Raw genomic sequence first — 21,704 nt, 5'->3', positions numbered from 1 at the left:
CTGGTTTTTAGGACCAAATGGTTTGGAGTTTCCTTAAAGAGATAATGGATAGTTTTCATTTGAGAAATGAAAAATAAATCTATTTATCTGCTTTAAATTGTAACAGTCAATGTTACAATACTGTATTTCCAATTTTCTATTTGTACAGTATTTGGAGGCAGGTAGTTACTGCACTGAGATGTCAAATGCTTGTTACAATTCCCCACAGAAAAACAGATATGGCTATGAATTTGGCCCCACATATTTCTTACCAATTTAAAATTTGTATTACTGTAGTATCTAGGCTCTACATTAAGAAATTAACAAACATGTGTATCCTAATAGTTAATAATAAAACAAATAGTTTTCACTGACAATACTTATACCCAACTGCAAAAAGTTGGGCAATGTGCTGTCAGCATGCAACTAGCATACCAGCTTCTATCATCACTGTGTAATTCCACAGAGAAGGTAGATGGTAGTATATAGGGAGCATTTGCAGTCTTAGGCAAAGCCTGACTCTGCAGCTTTGTAGTAAAGGGAATTCATATTTATTCCTGGATTAACTCTGCTGAAGTCCATGGTACCCCAGGAATTAATTTGGGCAAATGAGAGATGCGTATAGCAGGTTACCCAGCTAACAATCGATGATGACAACAATATCACCCACAAACATGAAAAAGGGCTCAGAGAAATGAATTAATTTCCTATCTGTTCAAAAAAATGTATCGTCTTTATTTTCCTACTGTAATCATAAATATGCAAGTCAAACTCCATCTATTATTGGAGTTAATGAATGGGGGTTAATGCAAGGTGGTGTGATGTGGTTTTGTTGTTGATAAAGCATGTAGAGTGTCAGAACCTGTTGTTGTTGTGATCAGACCTGCAGAGAACTTGATGTCTGTCCTTTTGAGAAAGGCCTGTGACAAATCTGCTACTAATATGTTATTACTCTATCTGTTAAATTCATTATATTTGCTGGTATCAAGTTATATGCTTATGGTCAGCCTGGATTCACGGCAGTTATGCTCTGCCACATCATGCAGGAGTAGGAGACTTGAGCTTGGGAACATCTTCAGGAGTCCTGCTCTCAAAATTTGAAATATAGGAGAGCTAGCAACATTGCTGCTCCTCGAGCTAAGTGAAATTCAGAATTTCCATCCTGTGGGAAATTCCAATATTTCAACATTTGTTTTTGTCCCAAATTGGGAGTTGGTTCAACATTAAACTGCATTACTGTAATGTGGTGCATTACCTCTTGAGAGTTGCAGTTTGGGAGTCTGATGCCCACATTCTCACCTGTGGGCAGAGCCCCCTGGCCCTACTATATCTCCCATGATGCATCTGCAGCCACGAGACTCCCATGATGCACTGTGCAGGTTGATCAGAGGAGTGTTGGCATTGCATCTAGGAAGATGTAGTTCTCCAGGGAGCCCAGTCTGTAGGAAAGAATGGAGGCCAGAATTATAATTCCCATGAGGGAATGTGACATCACAGGGAAATACAATTTAATGTTGAACTGACTTGAAACTACACGTTTCAGGTCAGTTCAACAAAATGATATTCCGAATCAGGTCAAACTACCCCAAAATGGAATACTTAATTTAGATTTTCCCAACATCAAAATCAAAACTTTTTGGCAAAATTTAAGTTTTCCTGTGGATTTTGCAGAAACAATTGGAAAGTCATTCTGACAAACATTCTTGACCTGCTCTAGCTCCTACAACTATACTTGCAGGAAAAATGGGTAATTGCGATCATGATGAAGGCTCTAGGTTGTGTCTCCACTAGCTCTTTTGGGGAAATCTCCACTGGTGATAGTGCAAATGAAAGGGAGCACAAAAAGAGGCCAGGAGTCCTCCTTTCCAGACACTGAACAAATAGTGCCCAGGAGCAGTTGCCATCAGTAGAGAGATAAGAGGTTAGAAGTGAAGGAAAAAAGCTGCTAGTATGAGGAGGTAAACTCATAGGTGACGCCTCAAAAAATTACTATTGTTGAATATGCGGATCCAGGATCATTTTAAGTTTCCCTTTTTGCAGCACATTGAGCATTGCCCTGGTGCTGAGAAGTAAGAATTTTACTTAAATCTTATCAACAATCAGAAAAAGTGGTCATCCACTATTCAGGTGAATCCTTCCCTCAAAAAGACATATGCTATTAGCCCCATCACAATAAGTGGTCCAATTATCAGTGTAGTTTGTATTGGCCCTTAGTCCTGAGAAATCCAGAGGCATGCCCATGAGGAAATCTAATGCATAAGAAAGGAACCTTCCTATGGCTTAATGGCTTGGTAACATTCTTTCTTACAAATTAACATTTTATAATCATTTGTGAGTGTTGCAGTGTAGCATTCTTTTGATCCTCCTACTGGGAACAAAGGGTGGTGGTGGGGAAGGTACTTATGCTCAAGATCCCATTATCTTAGCCATCCTGGGAAGACTAAACTCAAGTTGTTCCTTCCACTGCTTCCTACTACTGAATAGAGATGCTACTGTGAAGCTGGTTAGCCTGTTTAAATTTGATGTGTATTCTCATGCTCTTGCAACACCTGACATATAGTGAATGAACCCAGGCTTGTAAAACACAGTGACTCACTGTTCATTTAAGAAATAGTCTCACCAGTTCAGAAATTCAAGGTAGGACTGTATTTCTGGAAAAGTGAGCGTATGCCCTATTTTTTCTGCTTTATGATATTTATATTGCAGGTGGGCTTGAGCCACAAAGTCTGGATTATGATTCTGTCTCCAAAAGTTTGGGGCGTACAGTCTGAATTCATCTTTAAGTTATATGTGCATTGTGTGCACGTGTGAACCTGTGTGTATTATCGAAGTGTCAGCAGAGGTTCCATTCAGATTTTCACATAAAAACTAACATCCCACTTGCCCCATAACCTCAGCCATGCTGAACACAACGCCATCAGCAACCTCAGGAACAACTCTGATATCATAATCAAAAAGGCTGACAAAGGAGGTGCTGTCGTCATCATGAATAAGTTGGAATATGAACAAGAGGCCGCTAGGCAGCTCTCTAACACCACATTCTACAGGCCATTATCCTCTGATCCCACTGAAGATTACCAAAAGAAACTACACCATCTGCTCAAGAAACTCCCTGAAAGAGCACAGGAACAGATCCGTACAGACACATGCCTAGAACCCCAACCAGGGGTATTCTATTTGCTACCCAAGATCCATAAATCTGGAAATCCTGGATGCCCCATCATCTCAGGCATTGGCACCCTAATGGCAGGACTATCTGGCTATGTGGACTCTCTCCTCAGGCCCTACGCTACCAGCACTCCCAGCTATCTTCAAGACACCACTGACTTCCTGAGGAAACTACAATCCATCGGTGATCTTCCAGAAAACACCATCCTGGCCACTCTGGATGCAGAAGCCCTCTACACCAACATTCCACACAAAGATGGACTACAAGCCGTCAGGAACAGTATCCCCGATAATGTCACGGCTAACCTGGTGGCTGAACTTTGCGACTTTGTCCTCATCCACAACTATTTCACATTTGGGGACAATATATACCTTCAAGTCTGTGGCACTGCTATGGGTACCCACATGGCCCCACAGTATGCCAACATTTTTATGGCTGACTTAGAACAACGCTTCCTTAGTTCTTGTCCCCTAACGCCCCTATTCTACTTGCGCTACATTGATGACATCTTCATCATCTGGACCCATGGAAAAGAAGCCCTTGAGGAATTCCACAATGATTTCAACAATTTCCATCCCACCATCAACCTCAGCCTAGACCAATCCACACAAGCGGTCCATTTCCTTGACACTACTGTGCTAATAAGTGATGGTCACATAAACACCACCTTATACCGGAAACCTACTGACCGCTATACTTACCTACATGCCTCCAGCTTCCATCCAGGACACACCACACGATCCATTGTCTACAGCCAAGCTCTAAGATACAACCGCATTTGCTCCAATCCCTCAGACAGAGACAAAACACCTACAAGATCTCTATGAAGCATTCTTAAAACTACAATACCCACCTGCTGAAGTGAAAAAACAGATTGACAGAGCCAGAAGAGTACCCAGAAGTAACCTACTACAAGACAGGCCCAACAAAGAAAATAACAGAATGCCACTAGCCATTACCTTCAGCCCCCAACTAAAACCTCTCCAGCGCATCATCAAAGATCTACAACCTATCCTGAAAGATGATCCCTCACTCTCACAGATCTTGGGAGACAGACCTGTCCTCGCTTACAGACAGCCCCCCAACCTGAAGCAAATACTCACCAGCAACCACACACCACACAACAAAAACACTAACCCAGGAACCTATCCTTGCAACAAAGCCCGATGCCAACTCTGTCCACATATCTATTCAAGTGACACCATCATAGGACCTAATCATATCAGCCACACCATCAGGGGCTCATTCACCTGCACATCTACCAATGTGATATATGCCATCATGTGCCAGCAATGCCCCTCTGCCATGTACATTGGCCAAACCGGACAGTCTGTACGCAAAAGAATAAATGGACACAAATCTGACAGGAATCATAACATTCAAAAACCAGTAGGAGAACACTTCAACCTCTCTGGCCATTCAGTAACAGATTTAAAGGTGGCAATTTTGCAACAGAAAAGCTTCAAAAACAGACTCCAATGAGAAACTGCTGAACTTGAATTGATATGCAAACTAGATACTATCAATTTAGGCTTAAATAGAGACTGGGAATGGCTGAGCCATTACACACATTGAATCTATTTCCCCCATGTTAAGTATCCTCACAGCTTCTTGTCAAACTGTCTTAAATGGGCTATTTTGATTATCACTACAAAAGTTTTTTTTCTCCTGCTGACAACAGTTCATCTTAATTAATTAGCCTCTTAGAGTTGGTTGGGCAACTCCCACCTTTTCATGTTCTCTGTATGTATATATATCTCCTCACTATATGTTCCATTCTATGCATCCGATGAAGTGGGATGTAGCCCACGAAAGCTTATGCTCAAATAAATTTGTTAGTCTCTAAGGTGCCACAAGTACTCCTGTTCTTTTTGCGGATACAGACTAACACGGCTGCTACTTTGAAACCTAACATCCCTCTGTCTCTCTCGTTCTAATGACTAAATTCAATCTCCAAATGTGGCACAATAACTTTTCATGGGTCAGTCGCATTTTCTTTGCACCTTTTTTGATTAAAATATTTACTGGCTATTGCAAAGGAAACATTTTAAAAGGCTTCCTTTTTGAAAATTTGCCAGTTTCCTCACATACCTGTGGACTTCTATGTCTAAAACTCAGTCCCCAAACTCCATACTTCACATGCACATTGTGATACCATCTCAGACATAAGCCACTTTTGTAATTTTATTGCATTTAGTTAGAAGAACTGATTGAACTATGCAAAGCTTAGCTGATGGAACTGCTCAGACTCACCAGCTACTGCCATTTTCTGAAACTGTCAACCTACTTCCTGGTCTGACCAGCTCAGCTCAACACAGAGAAGCTAAGGAACCAGGAAGACAAGCTCCGGAGTGTGGACTCTGGGGGATCTCTTAAGTCTCACTGACGATTATGGGATGAACAGGTACATGGATGGAGCAGTCCTGTACTCTATTGCTTATCTTCTTTACTCATTGTAGTACAGTATGTTGTATGTGACACCAAAGACATAGCATAAAAATACACAGACAACTTTGAAGATCTTCAAAACTTAACTCTTCCTCCTGATTCATTACATTACATTAATAAAATCAGGAAATCTCTTGTTAGTCAGTTAAAAGGCAGAGCTTTTTCTAACTGTAGGAGTTCCTGTATTGGTTTTGGTACAGATCCAACAGGTTAAGGAATAGAATATGGGCCTAGTATAAATTGGATCCACTCCAGCATCAGCTCTGGCAATCCTGAATAACATGCAGTATCCCAGACAAAGAATCCTGGCAAGGTGATGACTGTAGTTCTTTTGACTCCATCCACACTGAATTTTCTGTTTAAACTCATTTCTCAAAGAAAGTACTAATAGTTGAAAAATCTAATGTAGATCGGGGCCTTAAATAATAGGTTATAACACAGCAGACCAAGGAGACTATGCTTACAGGAGGTGACATGTTTATAGTTAGACCAATTACTCCCACAGGAGTGCCTGATCATTCAGGAAATGTAACCAACGGGGGGAAAAAGCTATGTTGTGTAAGACTGTAATTGTATGTCTACGCAGCAATTAGACACTGTGGCTGGCCCGTGTCAGCTGACTCAGGCTCATGGGGCTCAGGCTATGGGGCTGTAAAACTGCTGTGTAGACGTTAAGGCTGGAGCCCAAACGCTTACACTGCAATTTTACAGCCCAGTAGCCCAATTCAGCTGACATGGAGTCAGCTTCAGGTGTTTAATAGCAGTGTAGATTGGTCTAAATGACACAATAGATGGGTTCATTGAGACGTGTTCTCAGAAGCAAACAGCAATAGGAATCTACAAACCAATCTCTACCTCTACTTCTAATTCTGTATTCTTCTGTGTCTCTGATGAAAGTTCGGTTCTGAGTAGAGTAAAGAAAGGTCTATTGATAAATCTAATGTATCTTTTGGAGTATGATGCTCTTGAATTTTCAGACTAAGGCAGTTCTGCTCAAACTCTAAAGCTCCCCTTCACAAGTCAGCTCTTTCTAACCTTAGACACTCAGATTGTTTAGAGCAGTGGTTCTCAACCAGGGGTATGTGTACCCCTGAGGGTACACAGAAGTCTTCCAGGGGTACATCAACTCATCTAGATATTTGCCTAGTTTTACAGCAAGCTACATACAAAGCACTAGCGAAGTCAGTACAAACTAAAACTTCATACAGACAATGACTTGTTTATATTGCTCCATATACTATACACTGAAATGTAAGTACAATATTTATATTCCAATTGATTTATTTTATAATTATATGGTAAAAATTAGAAAGTAAACAATTTTTCAGTAACAGTGTGCTGTGACACCTTTGTATTTTTATATCTGATTTTGTAAGCAAGTAGTTTTTAAATGAGGTGAAACCTGGGGTTACGCAAGACAAATCAGACTCCTGAAAGGGGTACAGTAGTCTGGAAAGGTTGAGAACCACTGCTTTAGAGCATTATTTGGGTCTCTAGGTTAGGTTTTGTTTGTTTTTTTGTTTTACAGGATTCCTAGGCATCCTAGGTATATGGTTTCCCTTCTCTACTTAGTGCAAAACAGCACTTATGCCAAGAGAGTTATTAACCTCTTCTCTGAGGATCTAAACAGGGTTAACAGCACTGTGGTAAACATGTCTGTGCCAGGTCTACACAAACACTCCAGCTGTTGCTAGCCCATGTGGAGCTGCACTGGTGTTACAGCAAAAGTGGGAGAATTCCCTAAAATCCTCAGTGTGAAGGCAACCCTAGAAGAATGGTAATTTTTACACTGAGGAAAAATGACATCCCAGACCCTATTCAGACTCTTCTCTTACCGGATTTACTATGGAGCAAGATTGAAGTGAGTGCTCCTTTGGCATGTTCCCCAACAGGAAGCAGCATAAAAGGAAGAGTTCTTATTAATAAAATGCCACTTATTGTATCTTTCACATAAAAATACAAGAGAACTCTTCACAGCTAATTAGTCTATAGGTGCAGTACCCCATAGTTGGACAATTGATGTGGCAATCCCAATCCCATCTACGTACCAGCTCTTTCTCCAGCTACATAGGCTGAAATCCTCTGCCAGAATTACACCCATTGTGTTTATATGCAGACGGGAGCCCTGAGGCCTCACTTGCCATCAGCCCAATCTCTTCTGAGCCACACCACAGGTCGAGCTAGGGTGACCAGATAGCAAGTGTGAAAAATCGGGATGGGGGTGGGGGGTAATAGGTGCCTATATAAGAAAAAGTTCCAAATATCGGGACTGTCCCTATAAAATCAGGACATCTGGTCACCCTAGGTCAAGCTCACCAATGTTCAGGGACAATCCCCCAATTCATTTACTCCCCACCCCCTGCCTGCAGTGCCCATTTCATTTATCAATTTTTAAGACGTTCTACTGATCATGTTATACATTAATCAATAGCGATTTTTTTATCCAGTTCTTTAACTGTGTCATTTGCACCGAGTGATAACAGGCTAATTCTGCTCCCACTGAAATCCATAGAAGATTTTCTCCTACCTTCAATGGGAGAACTAGTGGACACAACATTTTTGAAAGTGGGTCCCTATAGATTGCAGAAGGTTTTCACCATTATCTTCTTTTATATGCCATACTTAGTACGTTGTCTAGATTATGCTATATGACATACCCTTCATAGAAATCATTTTCCTGGGCTGTCTACTATACTCAGAGTAATACACAGCATTTCCACATGCTCCATGTTTCTAGGCCTACTGAAAAAAGCACGATTATTTTGCTGTAGAAAAATAGTTCATGACCATCTAATAGAAAAGTATCATAATGCATATAAAGGTATTCAAAAATAACAAACATAGAAACATCACTCCATCAGCTATACAGCAGAAAAAATAAAACAAAATTGCCTGCCCTGAAAAATTGTGTTTTCTAGATTCTTCTTCCCTTCACCCATTTCTTTCCCCCCTTGTCTCTCAGTCCCTTTCTCCCATCTTCAGTTACCATACAACACATACTTTTCTTTTATATCTACACTAGTTTCCTTTTACTTCTTGTTATTTTCTCTGATGTTAATGTTAATCACATCTCTTTCCCCTCTAATTTTCCTGCCAACGTATCTCTTTTCCCACCAGCTTTTTTTTGGGGGCCTACTAATTTTCTCTTTCAGTAGGTCTTCCAAGTTTCTATTAGTAGTAGTATCTTCTTATAGACAGCATTACTGAAGGGCATAGCCTTTACAGACAGGTAAGGACAGTGTTCATGCCCCAAGGGGTTTACATGTAAGTAAGGCTTTGGCTACACTGGCGCTGTACAGCGCTGCAACTTGCTGCGCTCAGGGGTGTGAAAAAACACCCCCCGAGCGCAGCGAGTACAGCGCTGTAAAGCGCCAGTGTAATCAGTGCCTGCAGCGCTGCACGCTCGCTCGCAGCGCTGCAAGCTATTCCCCTCGGAGAGGTGGAGTACATACAGCGCTGCAAGAACTCTCTAGCAGCACTGGCGGCACGACTACACTTGCGCTTCACAGCGCTGCCGCATCAGCACTGTGAAGTCCCAAGTGTAGCCAAGCCCTTAGACACATCACACAGGCTATGCCTACACTGCAACCAAAGGTGAGATTGCAGCTTGGGTAGGCACACTACCCACGCTAGCTTTAATTTAGCTAGCACAGCAGTGCAGTGCAGTGAAGAAGCAATAGCACAGACCTCGGCATGGGCTAACAATGATAGCATGTAACCAGGGTTCTGTGCTGAAGCCCGTGCCAGTGCTGCTATGTCTTCACTGCTATTTTTAGCAACTAGATTAAAGCTAGCGTGGGTATGCCTACCCGAGCTGCAATCACACCTGCGAATGCAGTGTGGCCAGACCCACTGCGAATACCTCCAGCAAAGGGAATGGGGGTTAAAGGAGGGATGAAGTTTACATAAAATAAGGTTGTTGGCTTACACCTTTTTGAAGGGTAGATAACATGTTCAATTACTATCCAACATCTTAACCCTCCCACTTCTCTCCCTTCCTGTGCTTTTTCCCCTGTCCCAGCTTGCACCTCTTTTCTTCTGCTTTCCTTTAGCTTTTCCCCTTTCCCTTTCCAATTTCCCTCCCTTTCTAGTAAGAAAGACTGAATCTGGAGCCAGATTCACCTCTGCAAGCACAGAGAAATGCAGTGTCTCTCTCTCTGCATACTTGCTGAATCTCCCAGTACCACAATCTGAAAAGAAAAGAACACCTTTCCCACTTATCTCTTTCATCCATTCCTGTGGTTCTTATACCACCACATGCAAAGTTTCTGTTATGTCAGAGTTAAACACATAGAGTTAAAAACTGCAGGATATAGCATTCTCTGTGTTCTAACAACAACAACAAAGTAAAACTTTCAGAGTAGCAGCCGTGTTAGTCTGTATCCGCAAAAAGAACAGGAGTACTTGTGGCACCTTAGAGACTAACAAATTTATTAGAGCATAAGCTTTCGTGGGCTACAACCCACCAAAGTAAAACTTTGTCAAGTGGCTACAAAAGTTCTTATAAACTCTTAAAAACTATGTTCCAACACAATAGATAGATTGAAAATACTGGGCCAAAAAATCAGTGCCGGCATGAGCGTATGCAACTCCACTGAAGTCAAAGGAATTGTACCCATTCACGCGAGGTCTGAATTTGGCTCAGTTTTTTTAAGAAGATACTTTCAGTTAACTTACATCATGTGAACTCCTGAAGGAACTCCCTTGGTTCCCCTTACATTTTAAAGTAATTTACAGTTTAGATTTAGGTCCTGTCTACTAGTGGAAATTCACACTAGTGTAACCACACGAACTCCACCAGAGAGGTCCTTTGGGGCCATCTGCCTGTCCCAAGTCAGGATAAAGGAGGAGGGTTGGGCGTGGGGCTAGCAACTCCACCCCGTAAAAAATCAACTTGCTACAGAAACGCCAAAAATAGAGACAACAGAGACTTTTAGCCTGGAAAAAGAAGGGTCTTCAACTCGAAGACGCATGATGCTGGGTGGTGAAAGTCGTGAGGAAGCCACAAAGCTGATTACCCTTCTTGCAACCAGGAGGATTACCATCGGTACATGGAACGTGAGGACCATGTACGAGTTAAGAAAGACGGCGCAGGTCGCAGCAGAGATGAGGAGCAACAACCTGACATAGCATAAAAATGGGCTATACCTGGAACCAGCTAGAGCAAATGGCCCAGGATAGAGGACTCTGGAGATCTGTGGTTGGCGGCCCATACCCCGATTGGGGTGACGGGCATGAGTGAGTGAGTGAGTGAGTAACCACACGGATGCAGTTCCACCAACACAGACCCTAAATGAGATGCACTGCACTAGTGCAAAGTGGAGTTCACATCAATGCAGAATACTTCAGTCATTTTAAGCCACACCTATAGGAGACATGCTATGGGCCAATGCAGTACATCTACATTAGATGTTTACATTCGTGTAACGTTTGCTTTGTCTTCACTTCCTAAAAAGTTGTTTTTACTGTGAAATAATTAACACATTAGCTATCCTGTTGTAAAATCTTAGTGGACAAGGCTCTGTAGTTTTCGCCAAACTACCCCATAGAAATTCAGCTACTGGCAGAGTGTTGACCTCACCTAGCTAAAAACTCCAAATACTTTGTCTTCAGTAGGATTTTAAAGTGGGATTGCTAACATGCATTATCCCATTGTAAAAATAAACCACATTTCTGCAATGAAGACAAAGCCACTGATGTAGTGGTGATAATTTCCCTAACATAGTTTCTTATCTGAGCACCTAGAATGTGCACTTCTAGCTCTAGAGGGAAAAAGCATTGGGACTATATAATTCACTGAATGATCCTTAATCAGCCACCAATATTAGGTGTTAATAACTCTAATCAAGGGGCTACTTAACCTGACTACTAACACAAAGATATGTCTGCCACAGCTCCTGAACAATACATTTGCCAATTACATTAATTAAAAGTAATCCCTGTAGGCCAACAAAAACAGAGCAAATCCATGTGGAAAACCAAGTGTCTATACTCCACCACCCAGAATCACATTAAAGAAGGGGATGGCAGTAAAATTGTCCTAAATCATTGAATTTTTATCAGAAAGTAAACTCTCCTGAAAATTCTGGAACATCGAAATCTTGAATTTGTTGGTTGTATACATTTGGATCTAATCGATCCTGTCACTGTATTATTAATAGTATAATGCTATAATAAAACAGATGAGCCTTATTAAAGACACTGGACATGACAATTATTTATTTAGATGACATTCAAACTATTATTGTCCAAGATTAGAATGTTTTAACTGAAAGCAGAATAGTTGATAAATCTCCTAGATGGGCTAGAGGGATTTCTCTCTCTCTCTCTCTCTCTCTCTTTAAAAGAGCTTAAAGAAATTTCCTCTATAAATTTTTTAGGCACTAACAGGGTAAATTTTTAATGAGCAGCAAAAAGTTTTCAGCCACACAACTCCTACCTAGTTTAATTGGAGGAGACTGGTTAAAACCACATACCCTGATTTAAAAGGTGAACCTTTCACATTCTAGAGTTAACAATAGAATTTTTAGCTCTTGCCTTGCAAATGCTCCCTAACACACTACAAAATAAAATAAAATAAAATTAGAACACAATTTGTATCTACTTTAAGTACAAAATGGTTCACCCCCGTAAGTGTTTTATTTAACAGACTCGCTATTTCCAGATTAACTCCCCACTGGGGTGGAAGTCATCTACCAAAAACATCAGCACCACTAGGGAAATGAACTCAGGCCCTGATCCTGTAAGATCTGATAGCGCAGACCCCTGTGCCAATCTCTATTTAGGTCAGACCCTATGGGCATGCCTACACGGCAGTGAAACACCTGCAGCTGGCCCATGTCAATTGATGCAGGCTCCCAGGGCTTTAGCTGCAGAGCTAGATGTCTGGGCGTGGGCTGGAATCTAGGCTCTGGGACCCTCCCTCCTTGCAAGGTGTTTTATTGCAGTGTAGATACACCCTATGGGCCTCAGGCCCTTGGTCTGTGGAACAGAAGGAGAAGGATATAGCAGTGTTGAAAAGTGACCAAGTTCAGCCTGAGGGGAGGGAGCAATTACCCTTCCATGGAGGGAGGGACATTAAATAACAAGCTTCAAAGGCTGCTATGTTAAGGCCTGTTTGCCAAAGGGAAAGCTACAGTCAAGTATCTCTTTTAGGGAGAGGAGGAATCAAATGGAAATAAAATGGAAGGTATTTCAGATGTTCATCGCCCCATATACACACACACAAATACCTTGTAGGGATCCCACAAACTCACTAAAGGAAATACTCATAACACTTAAGGTTTAAACCTATGTTTAACTGCATGGAGCACTTTCCTTCAAGCTAATTACCAGAACCTGGTTGGGTCTACATATACAGTAAAGACTTTGGAGCCAAACTGTGTAACTGGTGAAATTGATGTAAGTATTAATGTTACTGGAGTTGGATCCACTTACACTAAGTCTGAATCTGAACCATACATGTAGTTGGGATTGTGGGAAATCTTTCTTTTGTGGGTTTAATGCAGACCTTTAACATTCTCTTAATGTAGTTTTGATAGGTGAATTATTTATTAACCAGATACTCCCACTGATCAACACACAGAATTCCCACCGGAGTCGATGGAACTTTTGAGTGCAAATCAATAGCAGCATTTAAAGGGACATCTTCCTTTGATGCATGTATGTAACTCCCATTAAGGAGTTACACATAAGTAATATTCTAGAAAAGAGATGGCATAATTTGGGGGAGAAAGGAGAGGATTTTAAATAGGTTAAGGAATTTAAGACTGTTTCTTTCTTGTAGTTAAGCCAGCTCCTTTGTGTTTGCATTGGGTAACAAAAAGGAGATGCTTTGCAATATGAGCCTCTGAATCCTTAATCATGACATTTCATGAAGAATCTATTGGGGGGAAAAATCTGCTTCTTCATAAGACTGATAAAAAAAAAAAAAGATGGAATCTTCCTTACTAATTCCTAACATTCCTCATCTACTTGTGCACATCACAACATTGAATTATGCACTGGACATCAATTAGATAGGGTTAGAAATAAAAGCATGTGTCCTTTCATAGACACTTATATACATGAAAAAGAGACTAAGGTCTGGTCTATACTATTAAGTTAGGTCGATGTAAACTGCCTTGCGTCGACCCAGTTGTGCACGTGTCTACACTTGAATATGTCTCCCACTGATATAAGTGTCCCATTACAGCAACACAGTAACATCTCCTCCCTGAATGGCGTAGAGCCATGGCCGATGTAATGTGTGTAGGTCCTGCATTACCTATGTCAGCCCTAACAGTCCTCCAGCAGCTGTCCCACCCTGCCTAACACTGACCAAGGTGGTCATATTTGTGAGCGCCACTGCCCAGCGGTTATAGAGACCAGAAGTCCCCCACTATTTAAAATCCTGCGAATTTTTGAAATGCCGTTTCCTGATTGCACAGTTTGGCAAGCACACCTAGCAGCTCTCCATTGTTGCGTGCAACTGTCCAGCTGACCATGCCAACTACACGCTCCAGATGCTCTCCGGCTTGAAGTAGACAAGAGATATTGGATCTCCTGGGCCTTGGGGGAAAAGAGGCTGTGCAGCTACAGACCAGCCACAGAAATGTGGACATCTAAGAGCAGATGGCATGAGGGTTGCAGGAGAGGGGGTATGACAGATCAGCAGCAATTAGGCATGAAAGCGAAGGAACAGTGGCAGGAATATCAGTGGCAGGGAGGCCAACAGTCAATCAGGTGCCAAGACACAGATCTGATGCTTTTACAAAGAGACACTGCCACCGTGGATACTTCTCAGGAACCAGAGAAACAGACCCCTGCCATGAATGCCTGGGAGGGCAAAAGCAGCCCCCTGCCCGTGTCCCCACCCTCGGGCCTCCCGCCCAGGACAGGTGGAGGGACCCAGGCTCCCCACAGCTGCCCATGCATCTCTCCCCAACCCGGCTCCGATCGGGGGCTAGGGCCTCGGTGCTGCAGCCCAGCCATGATAAGAGCTGGGCAGGCAGCTGTGGGAAGCCGCCGCAGACCCTCCACCTGCCTGTGGTGCGGTGGGTCCGAGGGGAGCAGCCCCCGGCCCGTTTCCTCACCCTCTGACCCCATGCCCACTGCAGGTGGAGGGTCGGCGTTGCTCCTCACAGCTCCTTGCGCAGCTCTTACCATGGCTGGGCTGCGGCTCCGAGGTGCCCCCGCCCCCTCCCTTGGCCAGAGCCTGGTCAGGGAGAGCCGCACAGGCAGCTGTGGGGAGCCAGCACGGACTCTTCGCCTCCATCTGCCCTGGGCCAGGCCTGGAGCCTGAGGGCCAGGGACACGGGCCTGGGGAAGAAGAGGGGAAAGGGGCGGGAGCTGGAGACTCTTGTGGACCTACAGATTCAACAGTCATGGCCTCACCTCCCTTTGCAGTCCATGAAGAACGCCATTCCTACACCCCTGCCCTCGACCTTCCACATGGCATCAGGGATCGCATCCCTACCACTACCACGCCACACTAGGGGGCATTAAGGACAATCACAGCTTCATGTACATTGACCTGTGAGAGCTACGGTTGTACATGTAGCCAAAATGGATATGAATGCTCTTTCCCTTTGTTAACTTCTGTTTCATTAATTTATGAAGTTTTTAATGAATTTGCTTTTAAATTGCACAGATTTTTCTTTGCACTGGTTTTGTTACTCCCTAAAAATCTATTCTTTGGAATATAATTAATCTAGTTCACAACACATGTTGTAGAATGCTTAGTGGTACTGAAAACAACCCCTTCCTTGTTATTGTACAATGTGGCAACTCCTAGGATCAGTGACAAACAGTGTAAATAATTATAAGATGTACAGCAAGCACCACTAAAATAATAGGTGCATTGACAGTATTATATTCATAGATGTATACCAAGCACCACACAATTCCTAACATCCCCCAAAAAGTGGGTTGTAGCCCACGAAAGCTTATGCTCTAATAAATTTGTTAGTCTCTAAGGTGCCACAAGTACTCCTGTTATTTTTACAGGTGGAGCAGTTCACCACAACATATTACTGTGGTTTGCTGTTCAAGGCCTCCATCAGTTGTACAGCTCCGCTTTGAGCACTTCTACTAGTCCTTGAGTTTCGCTCTTCGAACTAAGCAGACAGCTGCTCCATCTCTGCCCTCCACCCAGGTGGCACCTTTTCCTCACAGACATTATGCAGGACACAGCAGGCAGTTATAACCATTATGATATTTTTCTCGCAGAGATCCAATTTTGTGAGCAAACCAATGCCATTGTCCCATCTGTCTACCAAAGCACTATAACAGTCATTCTGTACCTGCTGAGCTAGTAGTTTAATCTCTCCTTGGTGCTCTCAAGGTGTCTGGCTCCATGAGCCAGGGGAGTAAAGGGTAGTCCCCCAGGATCACTATTGGCATTTCAACATCACCAATGATAATTTGCTCATCTGGAAAAAAAGTCCCTGCTTGTAGCCTTCTGAACAGTCCGGTGTTCTTAAAGATATGAGCGTCATGCACCTTCCCTAATCAGACAACACTGATGTCGGTGAAGCATCCCCGAAGATCCACCAACACTTGCATAACCATAGAAAAGAAGCCCTTCCTGTTGATATACATTGGGGCAAGTTGGGCTGGTGTCAGGCAAACCTGCAGCCAGACCCAGGCTGCTCACTGTGCTGCCAGGACTCACCCCTCCAACACAACCTGCAGTGACTCAGCCTTCAGGCTTGCTGCAGCATCCTATCCCTGAGCAGGGCCTGGGTCAGATGACCACCAGGCACAGGTACTTCACTGACCCTTCCACAGCTGCAAATTAGTCTGTACAACAACACTACTTAGCCAGAAACGCCTCCTGCTGCCTCGCAGCGTCAGACTCCCTAGGCTTCCAGCCTGCCCTTGATTTGATTTCTGTTCCAGCCCCAGTCTTGCCAGAGCCTTGTCCATACCCGGTTCTGACCCACTCTAGCCCTGCATCCACCTCCTAGCCCCCAGACTCTCAGACTGACTCCAACCTGGCTTTAACCTTTGGCCTGCATCTGGACTCCGACTACCGTAGTGATTTGGCTTGCCTACAGACTCTGATATTGGTTCTTACCCACAGCCTGTCCCTGGGCCCCAGTTTCAGCACTGTCCTTGACCCAGTCCCAACCCCACATCCAGTTTTGACCACTGCTCCAACCACCAGGCCTGAGTGGAAATGAAATTTTGTTTCCCTGATAGCTCTAGCGTACACTGACGAGACAGCATTTTTAAAACAAAAGCACTGTTTTCAATAGTTGGAACAAAGCATTTAGAGAAAAAATATTTTAAAGTAACAATTATTATCCCCAATGATAAGCTAGACAGGCCAAACTTCTTCAGACACTCCAGTGAACACCTGCTTCAGTCTGGTTCCCCCAAACAACTCCCCCCACCTCTTGAAGAGGGTCCCCTTTAATCCTGACAGAGTTCCTTTGTTCTTGTGAATTGTCTGGCTTTCACCCTTCTCTTCCAAACTAGTCCTTTAGGCTCAGAAGGAGATCATGCTGGCATCCTCAGAGCTAAGAGTCCAGGCACTGTCTCTTAACAACTCTCTAGTGTTTGCTCAGGGGTGGCATATTTTGAGCCATTATTTTCCATTTTGTTTGGTTGTCCTGATAGCCCCCTAATAAATGAAACCATTATATTCATAGAGCAAACATCCAATTAGCAAGGTGAACATGCAATGTTCCTAAATTATTACAGAGCCACTCCATTTCTGTCACAACCTCATATGTCAAAAAATATTAAATGACAAGGGAATTGCAAAGGTTTTATTACTCCCATATTAGCTAGAATAATTTCAGAAAGGGCCAAGTCTAGTTTGACATTTTTATGTCTTTAAAGAAAGCATTACTTGGAGGCTGGTTAGATTCCAACTAGCATTAATATCAATGACTGGTCCGAGTAACAAAAATAAGAAATGTATGTGCTAAGCTGAAACTCCATTGTTCACCTACCAAGTTAATATTATCTATGTATGGCAGTATATATGGGATGAAAGATGATCTGAAATGTGACTACTTCTACTATCCAGACGCAATGGAGTTGGTTAAGAAGAACATTTCATCTTTTAATATTGAATTGTCTTGCTTTTGTAGGCTAAAGTCAGACCCCTACAATTATAGGACATGGAGGTGATGGTTTCATGATCTAAGAGCATTGGAACTATAAGTTCAAACATGGAAGGGCTAATTCAGCTACTTAAGATTTCTGAGATAAAATGTATTGCAGTTCATGCAGTTTGAGTCTTTTGGCATAGATCTTAAGAACTAAGGTATCTGCTCCACTTGGATGCTAAAGACTTGATTTTCATAAAGCTGAAGCCTTAACTTTATGCACAATGACAATATTTACACAATAAAGTCATTTTCATAAAGCTCTTATGGTACTTTTCATAAGGTTGCTGCGGTGACCTGGGCCAAAATTTCTCCCCCCCCCCATCAGAGGTACCTAGAGGTAGTTGCATTTTTGTGGAGCTGAATGTATATTGTTTGTGAAGTGTTTTGGAACCCTAACCTGTGTTGTGCCATGCTTTGATTATTAAATTTCTTCAGTGAAAGAGAGCTGTGTATGACTAACTTGGCAAAGCAAAAGTAATCGAAAGCATTAAAACAAAAAATATATATTTCCTGACATTGTATGAGTAACTCAGGCTTATAATAAGAAACTTCTGATTTTTAATCTGAATTTTAATCAATTTGGTATCAGATCATGTGTTATTTCCAACTAAGTTTTGTGCTGCTGTTAATAGCAATATATATATATATATATGTATATATATATTAGGAATATGCTGATAAAACCTTATTATATCTTATAATAGCATTTACTTTAATACAAGATCAACAAAGAATTCTTTAGAAGAAAATATTGATATTTCAGTGTAAATTTAGATTTATTCATATTCAGGAATAACTATTTTAGCTTTTTTCCCCCGAGATATTGGATTTTCACTAGAGCTTTGCAAAATTTGTGTGTGTGTCTATTTTAACTCTATAATTGTTTCAGACAAAGTAATATTTTTATGCTATCAGGTAGTATGTTTATGGAAAATTCATCCTAACTTGACAAGTACTGTAGTATATTTCTCTTGAAAACTGCCCACAGTGGGGGTTTTTTTGGTCAAGGATAATTTTACTTTGACAAATTGTAATCACTTCCTGCTATATTGTGGCATCTACCTTTGGTTTGTCTGTTGCTAGTATTTTACTATTGATGCTGTTGTTTTTAAATCTAAATATAATATATTTTTTTAAATCCTGTTTTTAAAAACAAAACCTCAAACTTCTGATACTGTGGTTAAACTTTGTATACAAAATTTTAGCCCTGAGTGAATTTGTATAGCTGTGTGAAAGGAGACGAGTCTATTGCACAGGTGCTACCAGACCACATTACATAATGGACATAAACTGTGAGATGAATTTGCATAAATGCAGTTCTCAGCTGAACTGACTCCTGCTTAGATGTTAGGCAGGGAAAACAAGGATGCTGCAGAACACAAAGAATCTTGCAAACAGTCCTTACAACAACAACCAGGGCAGTAGCAGCTTATAAGATTGGCCTGGTCTGGCCAGATGCCCATGATGCCATGACTCTACTGAACCACTGCAATAGGAGTATTTTATTGCCTTCCACTAAGAAGAGATCAACAGTTGAAAGCAGCAGACTGACTGGTTTCTTTCTGAATATTGTTTTATTATAATGTTAAACATTTTCTTCTAAGTCTGTGATTAAATTGTTGTACAGTACCGTGCCACTACGTTTAAGTAAACTACATTTTCAACTGTTCAGAGAGTTTCTCTATCATGTGTCTAAGAAGGGTCTAGGAGACTTCTTAGTAGGAGATTAAAACTTCCCTCTTCCCCCATGCTGTGGCAATGGCATCATGTCACCTATGGAAACTATTGGGAGCCTCTTGGTGTGACTGACAAGAGAGGCCACCAACAGGGACTTCTCCATGTCCATGCCACTCTAAAGGAAGGATGGTCCAGTAGTTAGGGCACAAGTCTAGGACTTGGGAGACCTGGATTCAATTCCCTGCTCTGCACCAGACTTCATGTGAGAGGTTGATCTCACAGGTGCTTAGTATCTCTATGACTCAGTTACCCATCTGTAAATCTTGCAGGGTGTTGTTAGGATAAATACAGTGAAGAGCGTGAGGTGCTCAGATATTAGAATAATGGAGGCTTGATAACGTATCTAAGCCCTGGTCTACACTACGAGTTTAGGTCGAATTTAGCAGCATCAGATCGATTTAACACTGCACACGACGAAGCCATTTTTGTCAACTTAAAGGGCTCTTAAAATCGATTTCTGTACTCCTCCCTGATGAGAGGATTAGCGCTGAAATCGACCTTGCTGGGTCGAATTTGGAGTAGTGTGGACGCAATTCGATGGTATTGGCCTCCGGGAGCTATCCCAGAGTGCTCCCTTGTGACCGCTCTGGACAGCGCTCTCAACTCAGATGCACTGGCCAGATAGACGGGAAAAGCCCGGTGAACATTTGAATTTTATTTCCTGTTTGGCCAGCGTGGCGAGCTCAGAGGTGACCGTGCCGATCTCAGCAGGAGAGGTGACCATGGAGTCCCAGAATCGCAAAAGAGCTCCAGCATGGACAGAACAGGAGGTACTGGATCTGATCGCTGTATGGGGAGAGGAATCCGTGCTATCAGAACTCCACTCCACCCCAGAGGACTGCCCAAGCAACAGAGAGCTGGCATTCAATAAGTTTTGAAGTGCAGTGTGGCCTTGTCCTTCCCTCCTCCACCACCCCACCCGGTGCTTCCCTCCTCCCCCACCCCTCCCGGGCTACCTTGGCAATTATCCCCCCATTTGTGTGACGAATTAATAAAGAATGCATGAATTTGAAACGACTTTATTGCCTCTCCAAGCAGTTATCAAAGGGGGGCGGGGAGGGCAGTTGGCTTACAGGGAAATAGAGTGAACCAAGGGGGCGGGTTTTCATTAAGGAGAAACAAACAGAACTTTCACACCGTAGTCTGGCCAGTCATGAAACTTGTTTTCAAAGCTTCTCTGATGTGCAGTGCGCCCTGCTGTGCTCTTCTAACCACCCTGGTGTCTGGCTGTGCGTAATCAGCGGCCACGCGATTTGCCTCAACCTTCCACCCTGCCATAAATGTCTCCCCCTTACTCTCACAGATACTGTGGAGCACACAGCAAGCAGTAATAACAACGGGAATATTGGTTTCGCTGAGGTCTAACCGAGTCAGTAAACTGCAACAGTGGACTTTTAAATGTCCAAATGCACATTCTACCACCATTCTGCACTTGCTCAGTCTATAGTTGAACTGCTCCTTACTACTGTCCAGGCTTCATGAGCCATGGGAGCAAGGGGTAGGCTGGGGTAGGTGCGACCGTGTGGTGCTGCCAGCTGGGAGAGCAGCCTGAGGCAGAAGCCTCCAGTTCGCATGGTATTCCAGGCAGGACTGAATCTCCATGAGACGAAACTTAAAGAAGAGAATGATCTGGAGTCACTCCCATTTATGTCACTGAGGTCTGCCAGGAGCACCGATGTCTGCCCACCCAAGAGATGACGACGGCGGCTAGCAGTCATACTGCACCATCTGCTGCTGCGAAGGCAAGGAGCTGCTGCTGTGTAGCAATGCAGTACCGCATCTGCCAGCAGCACCCAGGAGACGTATGGTGACGGTGAGCTGAGCGGGCTCCATGCTTGCTGTGGTATGTCGGCTGCACGGGTAACCCAGGAAAAAAGGCAAGAAACAATTGTTTGCCGTTGCTTTCACGGAGGGAGGGAGGGGGGCCTGACGACATGTACCTCAAACCACCCGTGACAATGTTTTTGCCCCATCAGGCATTGGGAGCTCAACCCAGAATTCCAATGGGCAGCGGAGACTGCGGGAACTGTGGGATAGCTACCCACAGTGCAATGCTCCGAAAGTCGACGCTAGCATCGGTACTGTGGACGCACTCTACCGACTTAATGCGCTTAGTGGGGACACACACAATCGACTGTATAAAATCGATTTCTAAAAAATCGACTTCTATAAAAATCGACCTAATTTCGTAGTGTAGACATACCCTAAGATAAACACTGAGAGACCAGATCACAGCTGCCAGGAGCAGATGGGACAGACCAGATTCA

Source organism: Terrapene carolina, unplaced genomic scaffold (assembly GCF_002925995.2).
Source record: "Terrapene carolina triunguis isolate 2854851 unplaced genomic scaffold, T_m_triunguis-2.0 Scaffold58, whole genome shotgun sequence".
Taxonomy (NCBI): Eukaryota; Metazoa; Chordata; order Testudines; family Emydidae; genus Terrapene; species Terrapene triunguis.
The sequence above is the reverse complement of the archived record's forward strand: the minus strand, read 5'-3'. Positions refer to the sequence as shown.